The following is a 20,087-nucleotide window of genomic DNA, read 5'->3' as shown; positions in this document are numbered from 1 at the left end:
TTGTTCTTAGTCTTTACTTAGTCCGAAGAAATAACTATTTCCCTTTACAAGCCACAAAATATCAGCTACATTGAGTGTCGTATTTGTTTTTTAATCAGTTGATCTGTTAATCTGATGAAAGTGAGAGACAAAACCTCCAACTGTTTGACATAGTTGAATCCTGATAGCTGACAGCTCCCAAAGGTTTTGCTTCCATAGTTGCCAACTTGTAATTTTTCATTCCTTTGGAGAAAGGAGTATCCACCCAGACGTGTTCACTGGGAGCACTGGAGGAGATTCACCTTTTGTTCTATTGATCCTTGCACAGACTCAAGCGACTATCATGTTTTCTTCATGAGCTCTGGTCTAGGGCTCTGGGGGTATGAGTACAAATAGAGACCATGCTTTGAAAGAGGAATTCAAAACATGATAGGTAGACTCATAACTACAGAATGAGCAACTCTGATTCTACTAACTGTGGCACTACACTACTAAGTTGCTGGCAATAGGATTAGCATGTTAAAAAGACTTCCATATCCATTATCTTTGCTGATGATGATGTTTGTTTGTTTGTTTTTTTATCCTCTGCTCCTTCTAAGGAAAAAACAGAGTCCTGTAGCACCTTGAAGACTAACACATTTATTATTATTGCATAAGCCTTTGTGAGCTAGAGTCCACTTCTAAATCCTGTTAAGAGTTGTTGTGGGAGCTGAATAAACAGGCCTAATACCTAGCTGGTTGTCCTCTTCTTGGGACCTAGGGAGATCTTGTTTATGCTGTTAACCTGCTTTAGGTTTGTGCAAAATAACATCTTGTACAGCTGACCTGGAAACAGTTTACTAATTTGCCTCTCAAAAAAGGGGCATGTTTCCTTGTTGCATCTTAACCATGATCCAAAAATTTGCAAAACAAACATTTTTCATTAAGCTCCAGCTTGGCCATCTTGGTCCTGTATGGTGTAAGACAGACAATCCCTTGACATTTTTGCCCATTCTTCAAGTCACGGAAGTGGTGCATGTAGACAAAATTACACTTGGTTTGTGGGAGGTTCTATATGTAATGGTTTCCTTACACATTTTGTTGAATGGTCATTACCCACATAGGGAAGGGGGATGCCAATTGCATGGCAAGGCATACAATGCAAATAAATGCCAAAGGTTTAGTACAAGCCTTTTTGGAATTAATTTGTTCTTGGTCCATTTCTAATCAGCAACTGGCAGTCTATGTAGCACAGCATAGTCTGAGCTGCATCCAGAGTGGGCTCAGGACATTATGCTGCCTGAGGCTAAGGACAAAATATTGCCTCCCCCATCCCCAATTCCACATATAGAAACCAGTTAGAATGTCAGTTGAATTTTACTTTAACACTGATGATGGGACAACGTCTTCCACCGCACCCAAGGGCAGCAGGCTTGCTTAGTGGAAGCAGGGAGGACCATTCAGAGAACAAAGCTCTGTCCTCCAACAGAGGGAAATATCTGGGGGGCTCAGGAGGAACAGCTGGAGGGGCTGCCACTGTCCCTCCCACAACACACACCTCAGCATCCATCACTTAAGACAGCTGCCTCACTCTTCCTAATAGTTAGGCTGGCCCTGTCTGGACCACTGAGCCAATTTGGAGAAGGTGGGGGTTGGGGTGTTTGGGGGGGGTTGTTTTGTTTTTTAAAGTGACAAGTTCTTATTATGAAATTGATGCCACTTGTTCAGATTTCCGTTTCTAAAAAGATAGCCTGTTTACGTATTACAAAGGAGGAGGAAGATCAATTATTATTTCATGGAAAACAGCCAGGAAGTCTTTCATCAACTGCAGAGTATCCTAGACCCATGACACTGAAGGCTGTTTTACAGGTGCAGGGATTGTGCTTGCAAATCTGTCAGATGCATATTCAAATATCAGAACAGGCACACCAATCAGAGACAAACAGCTCAGCCTGTGTTCCTCAGGAACCTCAAAACTCTCAAAGTCTAGAGGATTACAAGGAAATACACTCTCCTTTTCTTCGGTAACCATGCAGCAGCCTTCAACTTTTGTCTGTATTCTCAGTAGCCTTTATTTTGCAGAGATAAACTTTAGGGAAATTACTCTTTGTGGTTGCTAGAGACCTATGCAAATTTCGTCAATCCTTCCTTACTGATTGGGATGTTGCTAAATTTACAAGAGCTGTCATTCCAGCAACTGGAGTCTTAGAGTAAGATTGTTCAACAAATGCCTTTGAAGGTTCCAATAGAGTCTCAGTTGATTCTTAGAGGGAGCAGTTGTGCCAGATCCATCATTCCATTTGTCTGTGAAGATGCACTGTCAGTTCTTTGGCATCAAAAGGTAAAATCTAACAGTATGGTTGTTCAGCAAGATAAGCTATTCCAGTCTATGGAGAAAGCTACGGGAACTTAGGAAAGCAACTTCAACCAACCAAGAGCCTTCCCCATCTATTAGTTAATGAATATTCACTGCAATTCAAAAGCATGATATCACCTGCAATTTATTTATTTAGGCTCTGGGACTGGAGAGCAGAAGGGAAGCACACTCAGGCTCCTGCCATCAACCACGGGACCTAGGGACACTGGGAGGCAACACCTCTTGCTTCCCAGGAATAACCTCAAGCCAAGGGGGAGACCAAACTCGCCCATCCATCAGCCGAAGGAGCTGTTGCAGTGAGATCACTTCCCCCTCCCTGCCAGAAAGAATAGTCAGCTCCAACTGACAGTTGCCCTGGGCCCACAGATGTTAAAGGGAAAGAATTCTCTGGCCCAATCCATTGGCCTAAGGAACAAGAGCCTAATGAACTGTTATTCAAGCAAGAACTCCAGCAAGGGAAGAACAGCCTGGCCCAAAGTGCTCTTAACAGTAAATGCCGTCTTATACCTCACCACCTTGTTCTGGTCTTGAAAAACTGATCTCCGTCCTCTTCTTTTCCCTCCACTCCTGTTTCCTTGTGTGTCTTGTCATTTTAGTTTGTAAGCCTGATGGCACGGCCTTTCTCTCCCTCTCTCTCTCTCTCTCTCTCTCGATGTGACTACTTTGAGAGACAATAATTGTCTAGAAAGTGGGATAAAAATGAAGTAAATAATAAATAATATGTGTATTATTTATGTAAAGCATTTTTACCCTGCCCTTGAGCCTCTCCTTCTCAATCCTTAAAAGAATCCCTTCAGGAAACTAACAACTAACAAGACCCTGTGGCTGTGTCTTGTCTTTCTGTGTGTCTCAGAGAGAGATGGATTCAGAGTGTGATGGGGATTAGTAAGAGGACGAGCAGCCTCTACCGGAGTTGTTTCAGTCTTTGGTACTTCAGACTTTGTGGCTGTCAGTCTACCATCCATCCATCACCAGCACCACATTTCTTAAATGACATAGATATTTCTAAATTAAAGTAAGAGCTTACATTTGGCTGCTTAGTTTTAATAAAATATTGATTAACTAGAGAAAGAGAGAAAAGCAATAGCAGCATGTGCTTTTCCTTCCCCAAGGGCATGAAGACACAGTACTAACTGCAAAAAGCTGCAGTGTTGGTAGCTTCCAAAAGATTCAGATTTATGGAGACCCTTCTTTGAACTAAATTTGCAAAGTAGCTGGGAGTACTCTTGGAATGAACCTTTCACCAGTCATCTGCTAAAACGTCACTGTGTTCATCTTATTTTTTAAAAAAATTATTTGCAATATTTATATACTGCTTCTCATCTGAAGCACATCCCAAAATGGTTTAGAAAAGAATAAAACGAACAACATGAACAAAAACTACACATGATAATATCATGAGGTTGGTACAAATATAGCTCATTGCTGGGGGGAAGCCAATGCAAGCAGATATATTTTCAATAAATATCTAAACACACGCTAATGTTAGGGCCTGACGTTCCTCAGAGGGGAGATATTCCACAGGATGGGTGCCACTGCAGAGAAGGCCCATCTCTGTGTCACCACCAAATAGAAATCCATTGGCTGCAGTGTGGACAACATGGCCTTCCCTGAAGATCATAGTGTGTTGGGAGTTTGGTACAGGAGGAGACGTTCCTTGAAGTAACCTGGTCCTGAGTTGTATAGGGCTTTATATATTAATACCAACAGCTTAAATCTAGCTCAGCAGTAGACTGGCAGCCAGGGTAAATCCTTTAGCAGAGGCGTAATCGATATGCTGTAAGGCACCCCAGTTAGTAACCTAGCCACTGCATTCTGCACTAGCTGCAGCTTCCAAATCAGCCCTAAGGGCAGCCCCACATGGAGCACATTTCAGTCATCCAATTTCAAGGTTACCAATGCATGGAACACTGTGGCCAGGCTATCCCTGTCCAGGAACAGGTACAGTTGTATGTACCCAAGAACATATGGAAAGTTCATTTCTTACTGCTTTGGTATGTCTCCATGGAATTATAAACATAGTAGAAAAGATGTTTGTGTTTGCTTCAGATATCTAAGAACAGAACCAAAAAGGTCTGATTTTTTAAACTTGTACTCAACTTCAAGACAGGCTTTGTTTGGCCTCAGGAGTTAGCATCCATCCATTGCAAAAAAACAGAAAAACAGATGTCTTGAGGCATCTTAAAGGCTAACAAACTGATAATAGCATGAACTGTCATGGATTCAAATTCCGTTCATCAGATACAAGTATGGGGAAATTCTAGCTAGGAGTGCTATGGGAGCAAGGGGTAATATGTTTTCACTTCAAAGTAAGTGAGGTTTAGGAGGGGAGTTGGAAATGGAATTGAAACTAAGGAGTTTTGATTTTAAGAGACAAATGTTTGTGAAAATGGAAAGGCTAGATAAATAAGTTAGATGGAATGAAGAACCTGGAGGTTCTACTGAAGAAAGCTGTTATTTCTTAGAATTTACATTACATAGATTATCCAGAATCTACATACTAAGACAGTGGGGAAAATGCATAGTACATTTCCCTACACCTAAAGGGATGAATAATAATCTTCAACATAATATTACAGAGGAAGGGGGATAGAAATCTGCCAAGGAAATGAAAGCAGGGCTGATCAGTAAAGAATTACATGCAGCAGGTCCCAAGAATGCAAGAATAGAGATTATTAATATATAAACTGGAGGTGAAACTTGATGAGAAGAGACAGAGAGAAGGAGGATTAATAGTTAGCATACACAGTAAGAAAATAAATTGGAGAATAAGCAGGGCTACTGCACATACTGAAGATTGGGCAGGTGGGGGAGGGATTGGGAAAACATGGGCATTTCTCAAGCAATTATCTACTTGCGTGAAGTTGCTATGCACAGGACACACAGAAAGACAGTGGAGGCTGGTGGCTCAGATGTTGCTGCAGCTGTAAATCCACTCTGGGTTTTAGTCAGAACCAGTCAGAACTCTAAAGTTGCTATCCATGGATAATTCCTTTAGAGTTCTGGCTGGAAACCCAGAGTGGATACACAGCCCCACTGACATCATAGCCACCAGCCTCCATTGCAGAAAGACCTACCAATGCCAATAACTAGAGCTATCAAAGCTGCTGAATTTGAGGTGCAGGGTTAAGAATCTTAATATGCCCAATTTGAGGGAAGAAAAGGCAAGGGGGGTACCTATTAAAACTGGGGTACGTGTCAATACCAGTTCCCTTTGCCACATTTTTTTTCCAGGTTCTTCCTCATGTCCGGGTATGAACTAATGTGCATTTCCCCTCAATCCATGTTAACTTTGAGAATGTCAAGATTCCTGAGGAGCACAGGCTGAACCATTTTCTTCTTCTGAAATTGTAGGCTGACTGCTTTTTTAATAATGCTGAATGTGCACTGTGTCCAGTATACACATCAAATAATTTTTAGACAATGTGAAAAAAGGGAGTCTCACCTTGTGTTGTCTTTGCAGGATCACACAGTAAATGGGTATGTGCAAGATCAAACACTATCCCTTCTCCTCTTCCCTCAAATGGAACTAATTGAACAGATGAACCAAGTGAGAGTGATGTGCAGAAATTCAGCTTTTAAAAAAATATTACAGAAGAAAAAAAAAACTTTACAGTAACAGAGAAGGTTGGTGATTGCCACAATATTTGCTAATTCAGCTTAAAAGAAAAAGGGGAAATGCTCCAAAACAATTAGCCAGGATAGGGGCCACTGTAACACAAGCAAGGCTTGTTCTGGCCAGAAGCTTAGTCCTTTAGTAAGCTACTAACTTTCATGAGGAGAAGCCAGGATGGGGATCTTACGCATGAATGTATAACAATTTCAAAACATGATCTGAAGTGGATTTCTGCTTCTGGTTTGAAGGGCAAGCACTAACCAGGGTTTACTAGCTTGGATACTATAGTTAGCACTAAACAAACAAAAATGGAAAGGGAAGCTGCACGAGGGAGGGGTGGAGTGGGATAAAGGAATGTGAGAGCCTGTGGTTAGTTTCCAGTCCTCCAAACCATGATTTGAAAGATCATCTTAGCGAAGTCTAAGCGAGTGTCAAACAGCTACGTCACAGAACTGAAATTTCAGAAGACCAAAATCAATTTTTGGTGTGGGCAAACCGAATTTCAGGACAGGACAGTGGGTTTGCATCGTCCAGGTAAAACAAGTTAGCTTATAACTCTCACTGTCTCTGAAGCAATGCAGGTGAGCCCTGGAAAAGGTTTGGCTATTATTTTGACTTGGACCATGCTGTTTCATTATTGTTTGGGTACATCCTTCTTCATATGCTTGAGAGATGTGCATGGATTTTAAAGAACATTTAATCAGGTCATCAGATTTAATATTGTGTCCTGAAGACCAGTGAATTTTACCCAATTGTTTCAGTATATTTGAACTAAGCTTTACCACCCCTTTTAGAAAACCCCAAATCTGAGGACCCAAACTAATGGAACAATCTGCTTAGTGCTACAGTACATTGTCCCAGCAATTAATTCTCTTAGCCAGAAACACTTTTTTTCTTAGTGTTGGTCTGGCTCAATCTCTTGGATCTTTTTTCCAATCTTTAATTGCGGGATTAAATCATCACCTACTGTGTGGAATCTCTTCTCAGTTTAAATAGGCTCATACTCATTTCTCCCTGTCTTGCATTGACTTTATGCTGCCTCCCCACCTCCACCCCGCATCCCAAAGGAATAATAGACACTGAGCACAGCATCCACCTGCCAGCCATGGCTTTTCCAAGAATACTGCGACTCATATGAGCCTTAAGAAAAGATTTCTTATGGAACTTCCTGAGTTTCCAATCTGAAAGCCAATTACATATTTAAATGGCTCAGGATTTCATGTCTGCCATGGCAACCATGGACCTGTCCCAACTAGCATCTGGCCCTACGCAAGCAGCAAGGCACACTCTCAATCTGGTATACTGCCCTGCTGGAGTTGGTGCTCTGAAAGTGGAGGAGTTACATGTGACTCCATTGTCATGGAGAGATCACTGTCTGGTTTGTTTTGGACTGTCTGCTGGTATGGACCTCCACAAGGGTGGAGGACCAGCTAGAATGGTATGCCCCAGGCACCTGATGGGGATTTCCAAAAGTTTTCCTGAATGTGACTGAGGATTTTCCCGCCTCATGTGTCAGTGGTACTGTCGAACCCCTGGCTGATCTGTGGGATACAGAAATGGCTTGGGCCATTAACACCAAGACTCTTAAGTGCCCTCTCTCTTATGGTCAGCCAGGCCAGCTCTATGGTTTAACAGGGAGTTGAGGGCAATGAAACAGGAGGGATGTTGGCTAGAGTGCAGTTGGAGAAGAACTTGGGACAAATCCAACCAAACACGGGTAAAAATACCATGGTGGTGAAAGCAGCAAGAAAAGTCCACATTCTGCCACCATTGCATCCACACATAATAGACCCGCAATGTTCTTCCGTATTGTATAAGGCCTCCTTCACCAGGATACAAGGATTCCAAGTTAATATGAACACACTAGAGTGCTATATAGATGATGATGATGATACTATTATTATTCTGCAAAGAGCCATTCTTTTTGAATCTATTTTTTATTTTATTTTTATAAATGAAATAAACACTACCAACAATACAATCAGAATCTCCAGTTTCCAACATTACAGCATTCTAAGAAAAAGAAAAAAGGGAGGATAGCAAAAGAAGGAAGAGAAAGGAAGAAAAAAGAAAAAAACTGAATTATATTAAACGTCAATAAGAACAAACCAAATATCCAAATAGCTTTATAGAAGCAAACAATCCATTTCCATTGGCCATAAATTACCATTCAGTTAACGCATATTAATAAACATTAAAGGTTTAGCCAACAAGGAATAGTAATAATAGTAGTAGTAGTAGTAGTAGTAGTAATAATAATAATAATAATAATAATAATAATAATCCCATAATGATAATACTAATAAAAATGGGGAAATGGGGGGGGGAGAAGTTTAAGGAAAGGATAAGAACAGGAACAAATCTTTTGTATATTTTAAGTAATATCATATCTAAATATATATTTATATGTGTATACACACAAATATGCACTTTATTACAATATAATATGAACGCAAGAGCCATTCTGAGGGGCTAGTCCAATCCGAAATCAGCTTCAGAACTCTCTGAACAAACAAGGATATACATCCAAATAAAAACGTTGTTGCATGAATCTAATGAGCTAAAGAAAGCAGCACTGATCTTTGGATGGCAACCCCAGAACTGGCATAACTGGTTTTGTCCTTATAGAATTGGCAGTTCTATAGGGACAAAACCAAACATAAAGGGCTCTTGACCACCACACAAAGCCCATTTAGGGGGCAGTGGCTCACTCTCACCTCAGTTCACAAGCCTGCTAAGTGCTGCTTGTCTTTCTCGCACTCCTCTTTCACGTCCCGCCAGCCTCATACGAGCTCTTAGTAAAGGGTTTTGGCCAGCTGAGCTCCTTTGTTCATTGCATTTGGCAACCAGGCTAGGAAGCAGAAAGAGCGCAAGGTGATAGCAGGAGCTCAAAGATGTGAAAATGCTGAGGAGGCTCAGTGAGCCATAAACAGCTTCAGGGATCCATGCAAGGGCTGCAGCTGCTACCACACAGCAGCAACGCTGTAGAACAAGAGTCGGAGACTTAAAAGAGGAACTGGCAATGTGGGGGAGGTAGCTGGGTACTTCGACACAGAGAGAATTAAAAAGCTAAGAAATAAAGCAACAGCCCCTCTCCTCAAAAAAAGAGGACAAAACATAGTCTAAAACATAGCACTGGACTGATTCCAAGAAAACCTGGGTATGCTGCTCATGACAAGACTTTTCTTCTCAATACTTCATGGGACTTACAAATGTCCAATTAGGTCAGGATTCTTTGGAATTATGAGCAGGTCGTCTTAATGCTTGTAGTCCTTCCAGTTTTGTATCACCTGCATTTTAATAAGCATCCTCTCTCTTCTTTCATCTAAGTCATTAAGGAAGATGTTGAACCATCCTGGACAAAAGATAGACCCCCTAGCATTGTTGTTCCTGCTTCCTGACACAGCTCTTTAAATGTAGTCTTCAATTAGTTTTGGAACACTTTCTAATCTCATTCTTATTTTATATATGAATGACGATCATGTGATGAACTATATCCAGAAACCATGATAAACTCAAGCTACATCTACTATTTCTGTTGTCTCACCCACTCCTTTGCTGGGTCTGAAATAGTTCAGACCCAGCAAAGGAGTGGGTGAGACAACAGAAATAGTAGATGTAGCTTGAGTTTATCATGGTTTCTGGATATAGTTTCCTGACTGTCAGGACTTTCCTGACTGTCAGGAGCACCCTAGCGGCCTCTTTCAGTACACTCCAATAGCCAACTCAAGACACAGACAAAAGGATTCTTTTCAAGGCTTTAATCCTTTTACAACTTAATGACTCTTTCAGATGCTAATCACCAGCCACCAAGCAAGGAACAGCAGAGTAGCCTATGCTCCGGGTAGGCAGTTGGTCCCCGTTTGAAGGAGAATTACTTGAAGACCCTGAACTTATGGGCTAGGGGGAGATCCTCCCTCTTTCCCTTGGGTCCACAGGACGCAGAGTTGCTTGTGCGCCAAACGGGCACTACGCCTCCTTTCCGTGCCCTCCATCGCTCGTCACTCCCTGCATCTGCGTCGGCCCCCTCCCACAATTTCTCACTGCCAGGGTCACTATCTATCTCAGGAATGGCGGCAGGAGGAATCTCTGCCAGCTGCTGTGCCTGTGAGGGATGAGCTGGCTCCTCTCCCATGGATTGCTGATCCTCCTCAGTATCAGAACTGCTCTGGGGTTCTATCGGCTCAGTTTCTACCCTGACACTGACTTCCTAAGCCATGGTTTATGGAACCAGAAATGAGTGTCAAGACCAAGCACTCCACCCTTGCCCCCACTCTCTTCCTTGCACACCAGCTTCAGTTCATCCCTGGCTTGTATTAAGCCAGAGTTCTATGTTACATCTAAACTGTTGAACTCTAGCTTAATGTCTGTTAACAAACTAGGATGATAAGCCAGCATACCAGGAGGGGAAGGGCATGGGAGGACTGCTTGTCCCCAGCACTTGTTCCTGGCTTCATAAACCGTGGTTTATGAAGCTCAGGAAGATAATAATAACCCAGCTTATATGGCTGTTTTGGGGCACAGACTGGCTCTCACTATGTCTATATAAGTGACACAATGAAGTCCCATTTATTTCCAGGTCCCCTAAATATCACTAAATGCAAAGAGGAAAATGGGAAAGTGCAGGCAGGGTTCTCCAAGTTAGTTGGTCTACTGAACAGTGAAGGAAGAATAACAACCCTTCCTCCCCTTACAAATTGGCAGTCTCCAGATGGGCAGAGGATGCTTATCACTCATGAGCCACAAGCACTCAGGTTGGAGGCAACTGAATGACTACTTTAGGGACTGCTGGAAGCAGCCACCAAGTATTTTTTGAAGGGGGAATGCCTGAAGACAGGGGAGCATTAGCTGATTCTCAGGAGAGAAAATGGAGGGGAATAGGAAAAAAGTTCTCTCTTCTCTTCTTGCAAAAAAAAAAAGTTGTTGTTCACACCCATTTCTGCATTTATGATTCTTTTAAGGAACATCTACCCAAAGGAGCTAGCAGAACATAACAGATGGGAAAAGGAATCACAAGAACTTGGTTTGTGGTGGGTGAGATCCAGTATTCAGGAAGACTCGTCCCAGACACTGCAACTTACATCACCCCAAAACTAAGATGCTGGTGGGACCACACAGCAATTCTGGGAAGTCCCCTTAAACCATACACTCCCTGAAACAAGTGTTTCAATGTGTTTCACTTATTCCAAAATAAGTGTTACTGGCAGTGCAGTCCTATTCATGTCTACTCAGAAGTAAGTCCCACTGAGTTGAGTGAGACGTCTTCCATGGTAAGTCTGTATATGATTGCAGTCTGAAGCATTTAAACATAGTAGGTTGGATCCAGAATGAAACATGACTAACCAAAGTCCCATTGATTTCAATGGATCTGTTTGAAGTATAGCTAAGTTTGAATCTAATCCAATGCTTAGAAATGATAATGCATCATCCTATCTACATGCCAGAGACAAAGCCTCAGTTCTCTTCATCCTCTGTAGGGTGCATTCTTTTAAGAGTCTCTCTCAGACATAGTACTATATCAGTACTCTGATAGTACTGAGAGCCTATAAACTGAGAGTCAATCCAGATAAGACAGAGGTACTGTTAGTGGGTGGTTTGTCTGCCCAGCTAAGTGATGTTCAACCTGTTCTGGAAGGCGTTGCAGTCCCCCTAAAGGATCCGGTTCATAGTCTGGGGCTGCTCTGGGATCCAGAATTAACACTAGAGACACTGGTCCAAAATAGGGCAGCAAGATTGTTAATGAGGACTGGTCAATGTGATGATATTATGTCAGGATTTTTCCATTTGCACTGGCTACCAGTCCATTTCTGGGCCTGATTCAAAGTGCTGGTATTAACATTCAAAATCCTAAGTGGCTTGGGGGCAGAATACCTGAAGGATCTTCTTCTCCCATATATACCTGCCTGGACCCTAAGATGGTCCTCAGTGGTCCTTCTCCAGGAACTCCTGCCAAAGGAAGTGAGGTGGGTGGCTATGAAGAAGATGGCCTTTTCTGTTGTGGCACCCCAGATGTGGAATGAGCATCCTAGAGAGGCTCGCCTAGTGCATACATTGTGCTCTTTTCAGTGCCAGGTGAAGACCTTATTTTCCCAGCCATTTTAATCTTTCAGTTTCTGTTATTTTAAATCTACTACTGTATTTTAAATCTTGCACGGCTGTTAGGTTTTATTTTGGTTTTTATTTTTTATTTTATACTGTAGTTTTAAACTTTAATATTGTATTTTATCATGATGTATTTTATGATTTTAATTGTTCTGAACTGCCCTGAGAATTTTAGCTTTGGGGCGGTATCGAAAAGTAATAAATACACGCATACATATACAATTAGCAATTGCATCTATTATTTTATTATTTATTGTATTTTTAACATAAAGCTCTTACTGCCAATAACTAAGCCTCAGGAGAAGCATTTCAATCTTTTAGAATAGGAAAAAACTGCAAAAAAGCTAGGAAGCTGCCCAATGATCAGTGGTTGAGGGGCAGGAGAAAGGGGGCATCTGGAGAGCCACATAGGACTGGATCCCAGGAGGGCTGGATTTGCCCCCCAACCTAAGGTTCCCCACCCCTGCAATAGATACATAGAAGCGGGGTAGGGATGAGATATCTGCACAGCGCTATGAAAACCTGATGAAACTATCAATGGGATACAGTTGTTCTGTTTCTGTAACACCCAAAGCACCCAACAAAAACAGAAAACAAAAGAAGTACTATATAAAAGCCATCAAAATACAACAAACCAGTTATTAAAAATTACTAACAGAACAGAGGTCAAACTTAAACCAGCAGAATCAAAAACGAAACCAGCAAAACCAGAAGCATGGTCATTAAACTAATTCTTCGATGCTACCCACAAAAGTCTTCCAAAATAATAATAATAAAAGGTTTTCACCCAGTGCCAGACAGCCAGGTAAACATCCTAAGACAAAGAGTTCCAAAGTCTGCGTGCCAAGGATGAAAAGACACTGTTCAGCATATCCAGTCACTCTTCCTTAGGAAGCAGAGGGGGCAGAGAAGGACCACAACTGAAGTCCTAGAGATGGGCACATTCATATGGGGGAAGGTGGTTTTTAAGATAACGTGATCCCAGGCTGTTTAGCACTCTGAATTTGTCCAGGAACAAAACAGGGACCAATGGAGTTAACATTTATATTTTCCCTGCAGTTGGACCATTGCTGTTGCGTTTTGCACCATCTGAAGCTTCTGAACACTTTTCAAAGGCAACCCCACATAGAGGATGTTACAGGAATCTACCCTGGATGCTATTAAGGTATGGGTGCTATTGAGGCATGCAACCAGGGCAGATATCATCAGCAAAGGATGCAGTTGATGTACGAGTCCAAGCTAGAGGAAGTGCTCTTGACCACCTCTGCTGCCAGGGCCTCAAAGATAAATCAGCTGGATCCAGGAGCATCGTCATGCTCCTCCATCCAGGGAAGGTGGGGTGCAATTGTCTCCAGCACAGGCTGGACAGCTAGACCTGATTTCAAATTTATTACAATGCAACAGTACATCTCTCATGTCTGGATGAAATTTCAGTCTGTTAGCTCATATACCAGGGGTGGGCAACTTGTGGCCCTCCAGATGTTGTCTGATTGAAACTTCTATTCATTCTAGCCAGCATAACTAATGGTGAGGCATGATGGAAGTTGCAGTCCAACAACATCTGGAGGAGCACAAGTTGTCCACCCCTGCCACGTACAGCGTTTCACTGATCTCAGGCACCCATTAAGAAACATTTGCTTGCCAGGAATCTGACTGAAATGAGTTATCCAAATACTGGGGATACTGCACTCCACTGCACATAGGTTTGTGGAAGGGAATGACTAGTTTCAGTGTATGCATTTGAGCATGTTTAACCCCCAATTTAACACAATGGTTTTAAAAATGCAGTTCACTTTTCTTCAGTAAAGTTTCTCTCTTCCCCTTATAACAGTAAAGTTATTTCTCTCTTCAGCAAATTCAGCCACAATATTCTCCATAATAAAAACAAACACACACGCAAACCAGTTACCTGCAGATATTTTAAATGGTGAGGGACAGAGATCTATAGCCCAGTTGCTTCAAAATAAACTGACCTTATGGGCAAAGACAGAATTCTCTAATACAGAAATGCTGCAAAGGAGCAGGAAAACTGGTGCTACCAGCTAACACAGCAAAGCAACACCAAAAAAGTTATAAGCTAGCATGTTTACAGGCACTCTCAGTCTTACGGCAAGTTCATATGCAACACTAAAAAGCACGTTTCAGCCTCTTTTACATTTTTTTCTGAAAGCGTCACTGATCCTGTTGATGCAGTTGATAATTTGGAAGAGAAACTGAATGTACATGGCAGCTAATGGATGTTTTATACTTTTGGAAGGAACTACTCTAAACCTCACTTGTGAAAATCCCTGTAGGTGAAATGTGAACACAGATCCTATGGGACAACTGATATTTAATCCTTTGTTGTTTAAGTGCTTGGGAGCAATGGTGCTGCAGGGGTGGTAAGGCTAAATTCAGTTAGCAAGGAGTAGAAGGGAGCCTTAGTAAAGCTTCCCCATCACCAACATTTGGGGTAAGCATCCTGCTAACTCAGTTTGGATGAACCAATGGCTACCCATGACAAAAGTGGGAGATGAAACAAGAATGAGCACTGATGCTGGGGTGGAGAAGGGGAGGGACTTGGCAGGAACCCAGCTGTTCCTGAGTACCTGAACATTGCACCATCATAAAACGTCATCTATAGAGCTTTAGGTAAAGCTCCTCAACTTAAGAGAAGCGTTCCCCAACCTCGAGCCCTCCAGATGCGTTGGGACTATAACTCCCATCATCCCCCCAGCCAGCATGGGTATGCTGGGTAGGGATGATGGGGGCTGGAGACCAAACGCACCTGGAGGTCCCTAGGTTGGGAAAGATTAGCTCAGAGTCTATAATTCCCCCAAATGCTACCTTTCACAAATAACATGCCAGCCATGATATTTGAATGTTCTTCCCCCATGTCAGGGAGAGAGAGAGAAAGCCCAAACTCCGCCATAAATTAAGATAGAAGACCTAACTTGTAACTATCTCAAAGCACCTACAACAGATCTGAAGGTCTCAAAATATTTGCTGACGGGGGGGGGGGGAGAGGGGGAGAATTAAGATACCTGGACTGACAGTTAATGTTAGGATTAGATGAACTGTGCATTTCCTCACTTTGTAGAGTTTAAGCTGGAGTGTTTTAGCCTGAACTCTACATTAAAAGATTAGTGTAAGTGAATCTGAAGTTACACTTTAAAGTTTCTGCTATATTTAACCATCTGGGAGATTTAACTTTTGGTGCATTTGCAGATTCCTTATGAAGAGTAAGTCAGTCAATAATAAAGCTTAGACTGTTAAAATAGCACTCAAGCGTAACGGGTGTGTGATAAAATTGATGAGAGACTGTAACCACATTGTCCCACAGAATGCTTGCAGAATTCTGCAAACAGTTGCCAATGCAAATAGGTGCACATTTTATAGTAATGAGAGTCAATATGCACATCAGGATGGAAAGCTGTTTCTGTCTTTATTTATTCCAGACAGCGGGGGGCTGTGATTGTTTTGTTCACTGGAGACCAACAGATTTACTGTGGTATAAACTTTTTGTGGACTAGCACCCACTTCATGTCTTTGATCCATAGGCAGATTATATATCTCATACATATATGAGTGTTTGGGGGCAGTGGGGAGAGAGAGAGAGAGAGAGAGAGACTGCGAAGTGCTTGGCAAAAAGGCCATGAAATGTTACATTTGTATCGTGCCCTTCCTTCTGGGAGCTCCAAACATTTTGGCCTCCTAAAACCCCTGTGAGGCAGATTAGATGGAAATATACTGGTCTGCCCAAGGCATACCAAAAAGTTTCATAGCTCAACATGGATTTCAATCTGGATTTTTCATATTCAAGCCCAGAACCCCAGTCACTGAACAACACAGTCTCTCTACAGTGGCTTCTGTTCTGGCCTACCCCATTAAGTAGTATTGGAAGTTTAACCTTATCACCCTCCTACAGAGAAAATAAATTTTCTTTCATATTTATATACAAGTTGGAACTGATCCATCTCTGAAATACTATGATTTTCAGGATTTCAAAACTCAGCAAATATTAGCAAAGTAGCTACATTTAGTAAAAATGAAAATTAATATTCTAAAGAGCAAAACACATAAATATACTAGGAGCTCACATATGCTCAAGCTGTCTTGATTTTACCAGGGACAGCCCTAGGTGGCTATTTACACATCACCCAAAAAGAGGAAACAGAGCTGCATAAAATGTGCATATATGACTTTATATGTATAGATGAACATTTAGAAATACTTTACTATAATGTAAATAGAAATACAATGCATCTCATCACAGTGGGGAGGCCTTGGACTAGGTGACCTCAGTCTGCTGCCCAGGTACTAACCATTGATGGGCAACTTCAAGGCCCCTGCTCTCCCTCCTTGTGGTTTTGGAGGGCCTAGAGAGCACCTTGTCCAGGGGCCCCTTAAACCTGGCACCATATCTGCTGAACATGCTCTGGTGAACAGTGGCAATTTAGGGACATTAGGTTTCATGTAAGTAAGTGTTATCAACACTATTTCCTCAGAAAGACTCTTTCCAGGATGAAGATGCAGTGATGGAGAAAACTGCACCTATTGAATTTCTGCCATTTGCACACTTGTTAAAGGGTACTATGCCTCTGTCTGAAGAAAAGAAAAACCTAGCAACTGTAGCTCTAAAACCATTGAAGTTTTATTCTTTAGGTATATAATTTGTAAAAAAAAAAAAAATCCATAGACACACACACAACTGTGATTAATATAGCAACAAGATCAAAGAACAAAACAATGTACAACTTGTAAAAAAAATGGGTTGGATCCAGACTTAGTCATGCTTAGAGTAGACACATTCAAGGGGACTCAATGAGTCCCTTAAGTCCCATTGATTTTAATGGGTATACTCGAAGCATGTCTACCTCTAGATCCAACCCATAGTTACAACTCAATTTTTAAAATTCAGTAAGATTAGAAGCTCTTGTTTACAATCCTCAGTTTCACAGCAATTTCTACGATTTCTCAAAGTGTCTCAGCAGAAAGATTAGATAAAATTTGAATCTTAGGATGATGCCAATATCATCCCACCTGACCTTCTTCATTTCTTTAAACAAAGACATTGAGGGAAATATTATATAGCGCTTGGGGAGAAGGAAGCGCATGCCTTTCAGAGAAAAAAAAAGAACTCACAATTGTTCTTGAAATGGGTGAGCAGCACAGCTGCAAATGGATGAAGAATGAAGGCAATGCATTTTTTTCTCTTTTCCTTTGTAAGGTCTCTACGAGCAGCCTTGTGGTAAAGCAATAGGCCCTCTCTCTTCGTTGATTTTTTTAAAGTCTTTTAGGGAGCAATCCTATGCATGTTTAGACAGAGAAGAAGCCATAAATAGATATCATAGATAATGCAGATAATATACATTATTTTATGTCTCAGCTAAAACTGAAATGGGGGAAGGAATTTCTTAGAAAGTGAAAGGCTTTTGAAGTTTTGTTTAGGCAATCTTTCATCACTGTGAGCTTTCCAACATCTTTCCTACAGAAAATTGGGCTCATCCCGGGCTACCTTCTCTGAATATACACAGATCATGCTTCATTTGTAGCTGTAATAACAATCAGCAAACAGGCTGCACAGAGCACAGAATCAATAGGCAGCATAAACAGGTGGACACAGTGAGGAGATGAGGCCATAAAGAATAGGTATGAAACTATGTTGTTTCCCCCGATGTAGGAGTGGGTGTCATCAGGGTCCACTATTTATCCTGCTGCCAGTTTGTTTTTCTGTGGCTAATTGCATTTTCCCACTTGCTAACGAGCTCCAGATCTCCAGGCAAGGAGCCATGAAAATCCAAATGAGCCCCAAGCTCCATCAGAAAGGGAAAAAAAAATTGCGTCAGCAGTGGCACGAGCAAATTAGGCACGTGGCATAACAATCAACTGGACGCCTTTTTTCCAGGGAAGGAAAGCTAAGCAGGTAGTCAGCAAAATTTGCTTCTGAAAAGCCTATGCATTGCTGGCATATTAATTTTTTTGCCAGCTCAAAAACCATATCTACTCCAATTCCTGCAGACATCACCCAATGGGTCCATATAATTATGGCCAGCTTTTTACTTTTATTTTTCCCCATCCAAACATTGTCATTAATAAACTATTTATTTATTAACAGTTCAACAAGGAACAGAAGTGTGAACAGAAGTGTGATTCAAAATTAAAGGTTGCTGATCATGGGAAGGCTTCTTAAGTGCATTCAGCAGAATGCATGCAGCATCTACCTTCACTCCTTTGGGGCAGGGGGGGCATCTAATTTATAAACTACCTTTCCACCAAAAAAAATGGCACTCAAGGTGGCTAACAATAAAATCCAGACTAAAAATAAAACTGAAACATCACATAAAAATCAATTAAAATACACTGAAAAACAACAATAAAAGGAATAAACAGCATCAACCAATTAAAAGGGGGTTAGACAAATTCCTGGAGGAGAAGGCTATCAATGGCTACTAGTCTTGATGACTATATCCTGTTTAATGTGACTCCCTGTCACACTCAAACACAATCTGATCTACATGTTTCCAAATAACTCTTTCATGCTTTACATTTTTAGGAGCATGTTTAAAAAAAGTCCCCCCTCCCCTAAACACCTCCCCCCCACAATGCATAAAGAAGAGGCTCTGCATATTTGGATTCACTAAATATGTACATGCACCCTGGCAATGGCCAGTGTCAGGACAAGAACGTTCATGACTATGCTTTGGGGCATATACAGTAATGGTAATATAGAGATTAAGGTGGTTTGGGGGCTATCTTAGTAGTGTCAGCTAAAAGCTGCCAACAAAGCTCCAGTGTCTGCACACGGCTTTCATTTCATATCATTCATCTGTGCAAAGGGAAAGACCTGATCTGGAGAGCACATAGAATGAATCTAATAGGATTCCCCCCCCCCCCGCCGCCCACAACTGCCCACCCACTTTCTTTTTTCTTTTTTCTTAGCTGGAAGAAACCTCCTATGAGTTCTATCTAAGAAAATAAATCAGAATGACTGTTTAATGCTGAGCAGCAGGAAATCCTTTGAGAGCCCGGGACAATTCCCTGCACTGTTTGCAACACTTTTCACTCCAGTTTAGTTGTTATTTTCCCTCCAGATTATTTTTTAAATGAAAAACCTTATCTTTTATGCATTGTAAAAGCACAGAGCTTGTGAATCCTAGATACGTAAATAAAATTAAAAACATGTCCTATTCTGGTTGACCTTTAAATGAGCAGCCAAACATGAACATTTTTATGGCATCACCTGGAACGGCACAGGCTGCCTATCTACAGAAATATGCAATTGCTGCTCAGATCACTCAACAAAAAATACCCCCCCCAAAAAAAAAAAACACCATCTACAAAGAGCTTTAAGGAATGAGTACAGAAAATCATTTCCATTTTGCCAAACCTAACCCATACTGGGAATTCCACCTCCCATGTGTATGCAGAAGAGGTGGCCTCTTCTGCATCACTGAAAAAAAGAATGAAAGAGGACATTGATTTGCACAGAATTTGCATGTGCTAATGTGTGGCCACGGTGGTTTAGTGGTTAAGACGCTGAACTGCAGATTGGAAGGTCGGCAGGTCAGCAGTTCGAGACCCGAGTGCTGCGTGACGGAGTGAGCTCCCGTCTTCAGTCACAGCTCCTGCCAACCTAGCAGTTCGAAAGCAAGAAATTGCAAGTAGATAAATAGGTACCGCCTCAGCGGGAAAGGTAACAGCGTTCCGTGCACCTCGGTGTTCAGTCATGCGGGCCACATGACCACGGAAGCGTCTTCGGACAGCGCTGGCTCTTCGGCTTAGAAAAGGGGATGAGCACCGCACCCTAGAGTCGGACACGACTGGTTGGGGACACCTTTACCTTTAATGTGTATGTATAGCTGTAAATGTAGAGAGCAAAACTGTAGTTTAGACAGAAATGCAATACATCTCACTATAGTGGGGAAGACTGTGATCAGGTAACCTGTGTGCCTGCTCAGTCTGCTGTCCAAGTGGTAACTGATGATAAACAACCTCCTGCTCTCCCTTCTTTTAGGGTCCTTTATCTTTAAACTGGACCTGGGACTGAACAGC

The 20,087-nt window shown here is 41.8% G+C and overlaps 1 protein-coding gene and 1 pseudogene across 2 annotated transcripts in view; both read right to left on the bottom strand.

Moving 5' to 3' along the window:
• Positions 1-20,087, bottom strand: part of TAFA3 (TAFA chemokine like family member 3) — a 202,168-nt gene that overhangs the window by 63,349 nt on the left and 118,732 nt on the right. The gene's annotated exons all lie outside the window — the stretch shown is intronic.
• Positions 1,721-3,300, bottom strand: LOC146348576 (securin-like; annotated as a pseudogene).

This window comes from Heloderma suspectum, chromosome 4 (genome assembly GCF_057233095.1).
Source record: "Heloderma suspectum isolate Gila_16-S chromosome 4, 16-S_ref, whole genome shotgun sequence".
Taxonomy (NCBI): Eukaryota; Metazoa; Chordata; class Lepidosauria; order Squamata; family Helodermatidae; genus Heloderma; species Heloderma suspectum.
The sequence above is the reverse complement of the archived record's forward strand: the minus strand, read 5'-3'. Positions and strand labels throughout refer to the sequence as shown.